At 37.7% G+C, this 11,673-nt stretch overlaps 1 long non-coding RNA gene across 1 annotated transcript in view; it reads right to left on the bottom strand.

The window, feature by feature from the left end:
• LOC110471132 (uncharacterized) overlaps nt 1-11,673 on the bottom strand; it is a 112,308-nt gene that overhangs the window by 42,559 nt on the left and 58,076 nt on the right. The window lies entirely within an intron of this gene.

Raw genomic sequence — 11,673 nt, 5'->3', positions numbered from 1 at the left:
CTTTACCACAAAGCAGAATAAAGTGGCTATGAAATCTGGGCTCATCAGTGGATGAGGTGTCATTAGCCCAAAACTCCTGTGATTAAACAGGCTGAGACAGGAGAAAGCTTAATTACACTGGTGGAAGAGTTTAAGGAGCACATTAGGGAACAGAAGAGGGAAACCCCACAATATTAAACCCTTTATGTAACAGAATCTTTATAAAACATAGATTTAGAAGATATATTTTCTGCAGATAGGCTCTGCAAAGTATGGTTTTGAAGGTTTCTATGAAAAAAAAATATAGGAACTGATTACTTGGGTCCTTTCAACTACATCACAAATTTACTTTTTCCCTAAAATACACTTTATATACAGGGAGGTTTTTTGTTGTTTTTTTTTTTTTTTTTGTTTGTTTGTTTGGTATGGTTTGGGTTTTTTTGTTTTTTTTCCCCCCTTTGGAAACAGCCCTTCCCCCAACATCAGGACTTTTGGATCTACTCATCAACTTCAGTTTGACAAATAATAGAAATCTCAAAGACAATTCAGAAAATATAAAAATACTAATGTGGTGGGCATGAATGGCTTTAAGCTGATGGAGGGCAGACCTTAATTGGATATTAGAAAGAATGGAATAAGCTTTGAGTTCCCTTCCAACCCAAACCTGGGATTCTGTGCAAATCAGCAGCCTGAGAGGAAATCATTGACCCCACAGAAAAAAGCATTGAGATTTTGACATTTTCTGTCTCAACAAACTTGTTTTAGGCATTTTTGGAGCCAGCTGACACCATTTTGTGGGTTGGTGGGTGAAGGAGAAGTGCTGGGCTTGAGGGAAACTCTGGTTCCAGGTCCCCTGAATGTAGGAACAAATTTAGAAGAATTGAGGCTCCTTTGTTCCACAAGGTGTCTTTCCAGGTTTTCATCCCACAGCAATTGTTTGTCACAAAGCTGAAATACTTAAAAATCAGGTTCTCACATTTTTCACAGCTCAGCAAGCACTGTCATGGAAAAGCTCTGTTCACATACTTGTGCTGAAAATGACATTTAGCTGCAGACACACATACACCATGTCAGAGATGCAAAAAAATTCCAAACATTTTTCCACATAAATCCAGAATGACAAAATATTATCTGTTAGCACAAAGCAGAATAAAAAAGAACTGACTCTTTTTGAAGGTATTTAAGCTCAGTAACTGTCTAAAAGAGCATTTTCCCTCGCTGCTTTTAAGAACCCAAAATTTATTGCAGCACAGTAGGAGTCTTCAAGGTCAAAGGGTAGATAGTCTGCTTGCTGCAATATAATCTGACATGCTAAATCATGTACAAGCAGCCAGCAATGCTGCTATCATGAATTTGTAGGAGAATAGAAAATGATTTTTACAAAATATTCATTAAACTATATGGCAATTTTCATTTTTTATGTGTTCTTTTTTACTGCTTTGTTTTCCCTTTGCCATAAACATTCTTTACGAAAAGCTCCTTCTCTTTCTTATCTCTCCTTTGACAAACATTATGTCACAGAGCAAAAGCTGCTAGTGGAATAGTTTTAGAGACAGGAGGTAGAGGCTTTCTTTGGGACTGTACCATAGAAAAAGCATTTTTCAGAAAGTATGAAAGAAAAAAACATATTCGGGGTTTCTTGTTTGTTTTGTTAGGAAAAAACACATGTATAACATTCCCGAGGATGATGGCAGAGGATCAGAGCCTTCAGCAACACTTTAATCTGCTGCTCAACTCTATTTATATTCCACCTGAAGGAAGAAATAATTGGGAGATTGACAAAAAGAGTCACTGAATTTATTTAGTGTTAAATCCTGCAAGCATGCCAGGCTAGTTGAAAGTTGTAAAACCCAAAAATCTCACAGAACCATGAATTGGGAACTCCTGAAAGAGATGTTTTACAGGACACAAAAGAAGATCCTAAAGCAGCCAACGCAGGGAGGCAATTCCACAGCATGTAAAGTCTCTGGACTTTCAGTCCTTAGGGGCAATGGAGATTAATAAATAGCAATAAATAAATTAATGAAAGGACGAAAAATACCCAGAATCCAGTGCATTATTGAAACAAAGCATCTCTTTAATTTCAAACAGGATGGGATACAAAGAAGCAGAGTGAATTCCACTAAAAATCCAAGATTTTACTTGTACTGCCAGAATTGGCTTTCAAAGTGCTCCAGAAGAAATGAAGGGTTTTATCCCCTCTCCCCTCTTCTTACACAGATCACACAGTTATTCCTGAGAGCAGCTGAATTTAATCCATTTCTATGCAAGAGGGAATTATTATTATTATTATTATTATTATTATTATTATTATTATTACCATAATTTTCTTCTTCTTTTAGGACCTTAAAACTCGTAGCTTAAGTTCTGTCTTAGCTTTTCAGAAAGAGCTAAGTTTTGTTTCCCTGTCCATATTTTCCAGTATCCAGAGCTCCCCAATCTGACACTCCTTAATCTGTTTCCAGTGTCATTTGCAAAAAATAAAATAAAGAGCTGTAAATCTTTCATTAATTCAGGACAACTGAGGATATTCACACTGGCTATTTACCTATAAAACACAAAAGTGTTTGAGCTACTCAAAAGCTGGTAATTTAAACAAACATATGGAACAAAGGCATTAAATATAATATTTAATGTCTCAATTTTTGTCTATTACACAAAAATCAGAGATTCATACACAGATAACAATAAAACATAAAGACCAAACCTCAATCTAGAAAAATATTTGCTATTTCTTTTTTAATTATCACTGGCAGTATCAGCATTAAAAAAGGAAAGGGTTGACTTTGATTTGACCCTATGCCTTTATTTTTGGGATGGCAGGAGCAAAGCCTTTATTAGCCAAGGGTGCCCAGTTTGCACTTATTGCCTGTATAACTAACTCAGAACACCTGGGCCACACGGGGTCTGCATTTCACTTTGCAGCATCAAATCCCAAACTGGGCAAGCTCTGTCAGGACACCACATGGTAGATGTCAAAAGCTCTCATTTTTACCCAGGAAACCCAGTAGTGGCACTTATTAACTGAGAAACTATTTCCACTCTTTTTATGTGGGGAAGCTTGAAAGCACCAGCCCTGAGAGGGATGTATAAATGGAAATTAGATGCTGCTTTTTGCCCAGAAAGCAAACAACTATCAACCCCATCAAATGTTTGCTTTTCCTTTTCTTTTTAATTCCTTGGAACAAAAAGGCCAGCTGGCATTCCTTAAATTTCTATTATTTTCTCAAGATTCAGGGTAAGCCAAACTCACAATTACCATAAATCTAGAGGGCAGTGTCTAACAGATAAATCTACCAGAGCTGATGATTAGCATTTAGCTTTTGAGAAGTAACGCTGCTCATGCTGCACCCACGATTGAATTTTAGATGCATCATATGAAAATGGAATGCACCTCTCCAGCCTGCTGTTATTCTTCATTCCACCTTTTGTCTCTGGGTCTGATCACTGTCTTTTTCATCTCTGTGGGCTGCCATTTACAGCTTTCCACAGCTTTTGTGTCCAGTGAGTCAACCCACTTCACCTGCCCCACCAAACAAGTGCCTTTGCTATAACCAGGGGCTAACTGAGCACATTAAATACTATTTTGAGTCACCAAACACAGAACTCTCAGTAAATGCAAGCTGACTCCAAGCCAGATTTATTCCTCATAAAAATAGCTATAATGCTTCTTCAAAGACTGGGTCCTTAAAGGACTGAAGGAACTTTCTATTCCCTACCCTGGAAAAGTGGGTATTAAAGCTATTCTGAGTCACAGAGGTGTCAAATCCCAACACTTAACATTCCCACCAAAATGTCCATATATAAAGTCTTGGAATTCATGATGGGAATATCCTGTTAACAACCAAAGCATCTGCCATGAAAGGGCTGCACCTGGTACCTGAGATCACCACAGACCTCTGCAGATTTCGAGGCTTTGGGGAAGATACTCATATTTGAACTCTTATATAGAAAATGATGTTTTTAGTCATAAGTGCAGACCAAAAGTTCATCCCTGTAACACAGGACTCCACAAGCAGCAGCCCAGCTTTGTTGCTGGTCTGTAGAACCACCTCTGTACTGCAGGTCTGTCCTGGAGGCCGGGCTCCTTGAAGTGTGATATGGACAATTTGTTTGCTATATCATTGATGCCTCAGGTTTTAGCTTTTAAATTTTTCACATTCTGTGCTGCTTTAGTGTGTAGTTCTGGGCTTCATATTAAGGGATGCTGAGCTCTCTGCACAGAGCAGGGTGACAAAAAAATTCCTTCTTCAGCTGGGGACCAAGGACAAATGATCCAAATCTCAGCCCAGGAGCACAAACAACGTGGGCTGGAGAGAGAAAAACAAGCAGGATGTGATTTCATGGGCTAAAGCTGTAATTAGACAATTCACTCCAATATGGAAATGGAGAAGTGAGAGACCCCATGAGCGCTCGTGAATTTTGGGACCATTTTGGTTTATCTTGGGTGCAGCCCTGGCTGGGCTCTTGTGCTGCCCAAGGTCCCTACTTTATTCTTTAACTCCATCTAGTCTCTGCTCCAGGTCAGCCTTCACAAGGCATCACCATTAATGAGAGAAATCCACAAATAATTTACATTTTAAACCCCCAAAAAGAACAATATTAATACAGAACTATTATCTCCCAAAAGTAGAGCTCTATACATAAAAATATAAATAGATCTCAACTCACACACAACCAAAGATTTGCAGGAGGAGTTTGGATTTGCATTCCTTCACTTGAAGTAATTAAAAGCAAATCTGGAAACTGTTATCTTAATATAAATATGCATTGCTGCAAATTTTCAGCTTCAAATTTTTTGGTTAATAATTGACCAAATCAGTACTTCAGTAACTATTTTCCATAGAAGTAATTTGGTTTACAGAGTGACCACAGCATGTGGATTATAATTATCAAGAGTCTTTGTTCAAAGTAGCACAAATTCTGAAGAAAAAGAGCTTTGTTGGTCATTACTGCAAAATTCTGTTTTACAACTGAAACCTGTGCCTGTTCACCTGGGAAGCATTTTAATACAGGAGCATTTTAAACGCTAACACCTCTATAATAGCCAACAGAATGTGCCTAATAAAGGCTGATTTACACTGCATTTGATTAAACTGTATCTCCATCTGCAAAAGGTAAATGGATTCTTAAATTACTTGGGATAATTACAGCCCACAAACCTCACAGACCTCTTGCATCAGTTCCTGGGCAATGAGTGAGGTGGCAGCTCCTGAGCTGAGTAAGGAATGCTGCCACGTTCTGAGGCAAGCAGAGGTGCACAGAGAGAAATGAAAGAGAAAACAATTTCTATTTCTGCTCCTTGTTATTCTTATATGGAATGTGTTTTGAGAATTGTTTACCTGGGGTGATTCTGGTGAGGATTGTTTGAGCCTGATGGCCAGTCCAACCCACCTGGGGCTCGACTCTCAGAGAGGGTCACAAGTTGTGTTAGAGAAAGGAGTACGTAGTTTTAGCATCCTCCTTTTATATAGTATATTAATGTATTTTAACATAGTTATAACAAAGAAATAATTCAGCCTTCTGAATTGAGTCAGACATCAGCATTTCTCCCCATTGGGTTTGCCTACATTTGCAATAACCTTCTGACTATGGATTAAATCCAGGGAATCAGCTCATCCCAAAGCTTCCCTCCTCTTGAGCTACGCCAAGGGAAATACAGGTTGGATATTAGGAAAAATTTTTCACTGATAGAGTGATAAAGTTCTGGAATGTCCTGCCTGGGAGGTGTGGAGTCACCATCCCTGGATGTGTTTAAACAAGCCTGGATGTGGTGCCACGGTTTAGTTGAGGTGTTGGGGCTGGGTTGGTCTCGATGATCTTGAAGATGTGTTCCAACCCAGTGATTCTGTGAATTTCCAACCCAGTGATTCTGGAATTCTGTGAATTTCCAACCAGTGATTCTGGAATCTGTGAATTCCTCCCAAAGGCACCACAAGAAACTCAGCAGGAGCCCTGTGCTGGTGCTGACCCTCTGTGCAAAGACCATGACCACTTACCATGACTCTTACCATGACCACTGAACCCCCCCTTGGAAAAGGGAACCAGAAAAATCCCTAAAAGAAGAACAAAGGAGTTTGTGGGGTTTGAGCTTTTTTCCCCATTAAATGGCTACTGAGCAGCCCAAATGCTCCAGTAAAGCTGAGCTGAATTTTCAGCTGGCAGATACGTTACACTCAAACAAGATTATTTAACGTAATTTTACCTCAAATTCAAGGAGGGTTTAGCAGACAGAAGAGTAATTCTAATGGATGATTAGATAATTACTGAATTATTGAACAATTATTAGATATTTAAAAAATGCAAGCTTATTTAAAATGGTCACAACATCCTAAACTCAATAATTCTGTTTTAATGATCTACAGAAGCCTATTTTCATACAGTCTCAGACTAACATATATATTTTTTTGATACCACAATTTTCAACTCCAGTTAAAACAAGGCAGGATGAGATTTGAGGACTTTTGAGCCCAATCTGCATACTGTAGTAATTCTTGTAGAAAATACAAAGTGAGAAATAAGGGGCTGCAAAATATTTTCTTTTTTGATAGTGGGAGAAAATTGTCCAGTTTCCAGTTTTGTTGTTGACTTTGCTGATAAGAAATCAGTTAATGAAACCTTTGATGATAATTAATGTAACAGCAAAAAAAAGTGATTTATTGTCTTTTAATTTAATGCCAAATTTTACCCTTTTTGCTGGTAATTTATAAAAAAGCCTGTTTCCCTTGAAAAGTCCCTAGGCAATAGTTTTAAAGTCTACAGAAATCAGAAAGAGCCAAAGGAAAAGATTTGGCAGGACACTAATATATATTAAAAAAAAAAAATTAAGATGTATAAGCCAAAAGATCCTGACAATAAATATCTATTAAATCCTTATTAATTTTCAGATTGCACTGTGGGAAAACTGAGGGTGTTGTAATGGCTTTTATGCCTGACTCCACAGCTGCTACAGCTCCCAGCAACTTTGGAGTGTTTGGTTCCATATCACCTCTGAAACACACCTGAGCGTTATTCCTGCTCTCAAGAATACAGGAAATCTGAAGATTTCTGGCATGAACGTAAAAAATATAAGGAGCTTGAAAAATGAAGAATGTGTTGGAAATGTGTCAGTTTGTGTCAAGGATGTAGAATAACTGAATTCTTCTGAAGGGTTATCACTTGTGAGATATTCACTCAAGAATGAGTGAATAACTAGCACAGAGCAAAAATCAACAGCATAAAATGTACTTTTGTATACAAGAGTTTATAACAATTTTTTTCCTCTTGGCCCAGTATTCCAGCATTATTATTGAGGGATCCAACAGAAATAAAGAGAAAAAAAACCCAGATTAATCAGATTTTAGAGTGGAATAGATATTATTCTCTAGAACTGAATAAGCTGTGGTCTGAAGATGGTAACTGAAATTCAGGTTTGATGTAACCTCCCTGCAGGGCTCAGTGTGATCCTGGGCCTGTCCCTCAGCTCAGCTCCTGCTGGAGGGAACACTGAGGTTTAGCTGAAATATGACTCAATGGATAGCCAAAGCTGCCTGAGAATCTTCAGTATTCCGAAATTATACATATTTTCCCCCAAAATTTCATTAATGTGGAACATAATACTGTCACCTAATAGTTTTCATAGGGTGCATATTATTTAATAAAAAGCCCTGGGAGTTACTAGGACACTACAACCCAACACAATTGTTTTTCTGACACCGAGGCCCATTAAAGGAGAAACACAGGGCTCAGGTCACTTATGTGCTATTGTAAACTTTGGATTTTCCTCTGACAGATGGGATGGCTGAATTACAATAGAATCAGTTCCTTGTGATGGAAACTGCAATTCCTTCTTCAGGCCTTGTTTTATTTGTCACAGTAATTGATGCTGGGACTTTGGACAACAAACAACCCTTCAGCCTGTGGAATTTTTTTTGGGCTGTGCTGGACACTGCTCCTCATGCTGTGCAATGGGACTGTGATCCCCAATGCAGACTGAGGAACATTTCACTCTGTTCTGAATCCCCCCTCCAAATATAAACCATCAATTTCAAATGTACATTGCTTTCATGAGCTATTTTGCTATTTTTATAGTTCTTTTAATGCCAAGCATTCAACAGCTCTACCCTCCCTGAGAATTCAGTGGATATCCAACTTTCTTCTAGACTCATTGCTATAAACTGCTGCTGACCACATAAATCAAGGTGCTCTAGGAGTGAAACACCCAAATCAGCACCTCTGAAAGCTCTGTGTGCAAAACTCTGACACTGAGATGTGCTTCATTCAAATACCAAATTATTTCATTAAACACCAGCAAGTTTTTAAGAACAGGCGGCAGAGGGTGATAGAGCAAACAAGAATTAAGTCACTGTTAACTCTGTATGTATTGAACCCTTAAATTTACTTCTCAATTCAAATATAATTATCAGCACGTATTCAAGCCAAAAGAGTCAGGGACATAAGGATGTCCTTTGCTAATGCCAACACAGATTATAGAAAACTCCTGTGAAAATTCAGTCACATGGCTGCAAAAGGGCCCCAAGGACACAATGGTTTTCCAAGAGATGTGAAAAATGGGGTGGCTGGTCAAACCTAACTCAAAAAAGCAAAGCACAGGCACAGAGAACTAGGAAAATTATGCTGGGAAATGCTCCATGAATGTAGATATATTAATTTTACCAAAATAATAGAGAAAAAAAACAAAGACAGAAATGCACCCTGTCCATTCTGATCAAAATTATTCTTTTATTTTGAGGGCGTTTAAATAGCTTGAAAGTTATTAATTTTAAAATTTGAAACCAGTACTTGCACTATTTTTTTTATTACACTAGGAATGAAGACAAGGGGCTTCCTACTATGACGAATGCTATACTGCAAAATTTACTCTTTAGTGCAGTCTACACTTCTTGCAAGCTCTTTTAGTAAGAGTGACAAAGGTGATCAAATAGATTATCAAGCCAATCAACCATGAAAGATCATATTTTCTTTGTATTAAAATCAACAGAAAGTTGCTTTATCAGATCATAAATAAAGGTAGACACAATTAAAATTGGAAAGATAAAATTATCAATGGTAAATGAAAATATTAGAATAAATTCTGAAATATAGAATAAATTCTAAAAATCCAGTGATAGCACAGAGAAATATGAATGCTTTGACTCTAAAACAACTGAAAGGAAAAGGGATTCTTCCTGCTGATCCAGCAAGGATTTGGGATTTCAAGGCTTTCCCCATTGCCTGAGCTAAACCTTGAGATATAACAGCACAGGAATTATTATTTAGGTGTTAAAATTGTACTAATTCTATATCAAACCCTGGGCTACCCATTCATTAAATAATGTGATGTTGCATCTCCAAGATCGCCTTGATGATGCACGTATTATAAAATTTCTGTTTTTACAGAATTTGAGCATTCACTGGGATTATCCATTTACTATAAAAAAGTGCCTTTCAGGCCTGAAAATCAAATCCTAAAAATAAAATGCAGCTTTGAGTTTCCAGCAGAGCTATTCTAAGCCCCAAATCTGCACCCCGAGCTGGAGCCTGTCCCTACAACAGGAGAAGTTCCAAGAGGATTTTGGGGTCCCCTGCAGCAGCAGGGGCTGACAGACAAAGTCTCTGTGGGGTGGCACCTCGGAATAAGTCTGAATAACTCAATCTGAAAGTTGAGCTAACAGACTTTTGGACAGTAGTAAATCACTGTCAAACAATGAGAGACACGTTGATGGTTATAATTCTTTTCTCTGTTGACACATCAATCTGTCTGTCATTCAGTGCAGAACAGAATCCATTACATTAATATGTTTCCACAGGCAAATTGAGAAATTGTGATTTTAATCTCATCAGGGTGGTTATTTCTGCAAATAGCAATTTTAGCTTGTTTAAAGTTGTTCTTATAATAAATTAAATTTTAGTTGAAGAAATTAAACATTTAGCGCTGAAAACAACTAAATATTAGTGCAGCTAAATTGCTATTAATTTTTTTTAGTGCTAATGCTTCTGGAGAAGGTAATAGTGTATAAAACAGTAATGAAGATGCTACACATTATCTTCCTCAAAACTAGAATATTTTAATTCATGGAGATACAGATATTAAAATTTTCACTGGGGTTTTTCCCTGCTCCGTCCCCAAGCAGCTTTAGCTGATATATGTGGGTTCAGTCAGAATATTCCAATACCCCATCAAATAAATAAATAAATAACCTCTCAAAAAGCAGAATTGTATGAAATCCATGGCATTGCCCCTGCAGGCCCAGATGGAGCTGGAAACCAAGGAAGGCTGCGAGACTGGCTCCCTGAACTCATTTCTAACACCAAACACCACACATTTTGCATAGAAACTCTCTTTTTTTGGAGTTCACACCTGTATTTTGGAGGAAAGTGGATTCAGCCAACCAGCAGAACTTGTGATGAATCTGAACCAGACCTGTGAGAATTCAAGCTTTTGCCTCAGAAAAGAGTGAAGTGTTTCACGATATTTCACGTTTAAAGTGAGGGTTTCTCCTGGTACCAAATCAAACCTAAACCAACTGACTGAGGTTCTTTTTTTCCTCTGAAGTTTTATTCACAATCTTTATACTTCACCCTAATACTTGCTCTCTAAAGATCATTTTAGTGCCCAGTCGAGTGTAAATAATTTCCTTTGTGGTCCAGTACAAAAATACTCTTCCCTAATTCAGCTCACATGGCTAGAGCTTGAAAGGTACCTTAATGAGACTCATATTTTTTTTTTTCCAGCTTTTTGAATATTTGCAGTAATGACAAGGAAAAACATGGGCATTCACAAAGCAGCAAGAGCATCCTGGGCTAAAAGAGCCAAATAAAAATTATATTTTTCAACAGAATGGATGACACAGGTGACCTTTGCCATTCCTCTGTACTTTACATGAGTCAAGGGAAGACAGCATTAAATTATACAATGCCAGGTATGTAGAAATGATAATTTCCTGCTGATAGAATTCTTCAGGCATCTTCTCTGAAAGTTTACCTACCTTAAAGAAAACAAATAATATTTCTCTGTATGTTAACACTGTGTTGACCCCTGTGTTCACATTTTTATGCACTTGTGGAAGAACATGGTGAAAACACCTGGTAAATGCTTGTAGAATAAAAAACCAAAAATCTGACTTGTGAAAATGGTCTTGGTAACATAAAGCTCATGAAATCAGGACAGTCACTTATGAGTTTTAGCAGATGGAATAATGTAAACTCCAAGGCTCAAACAGATACAGAATTTAAACTTGTCTATAGCCCATGGTCTATAAGTCCTTTACCGCCACATATACTTTTATCTTCATGTAAATAACTTTGCATTGTACCCTGTTGTGTACATTTGGCTTGCACCAGGTATATTTCAGATGACAACTCAGTACAAAATGCTTGACATTAATGTTCAGGCACTATTCCTTCCATGGCAGGCAATTATGACAGAGAATTCTTTTTTTTTCCCTCTTTTAACCTGGAGGTGACCTGCCACTGGAATGCAGTTTCCTCTCTCATCATTGTAAAAACACTAATAGCACCATGTCATGCAACACTGAGAAAAACCCCAAACAAACAAAAAAAGCCTCTCACAGACCTGTAATCCCATTGTTACTTGGATAATAAAGAGAGGGATTTTCCCTTTATGGCTCAGGAGTGGACACAAACATGACAAATAATGAGACAAATACCAAGGAAAACCAACAGGATTTTTGGGACAAGTGACAGAGGCATGGG

This window comes from Lonchura striata, chromosome 4A (assembly GCF_050655825.1).
Source record: "Lonchura striata isolate lonStrDom1 chromosome 4A, ASM5065582v1, whole genome shotgun sequence".
Classification (NCBI taxonomy): Eukaryota; Metazoa; Chordata; class Aves; order Passeriformes; family Estrildidae; genus Lonchura; species Lonchura striata.
The sequence above is the reverse complement of the archived record's forward strand: the minus strand, read 5'-3'. Positions and strand labels throughout refer to the sequence as shown.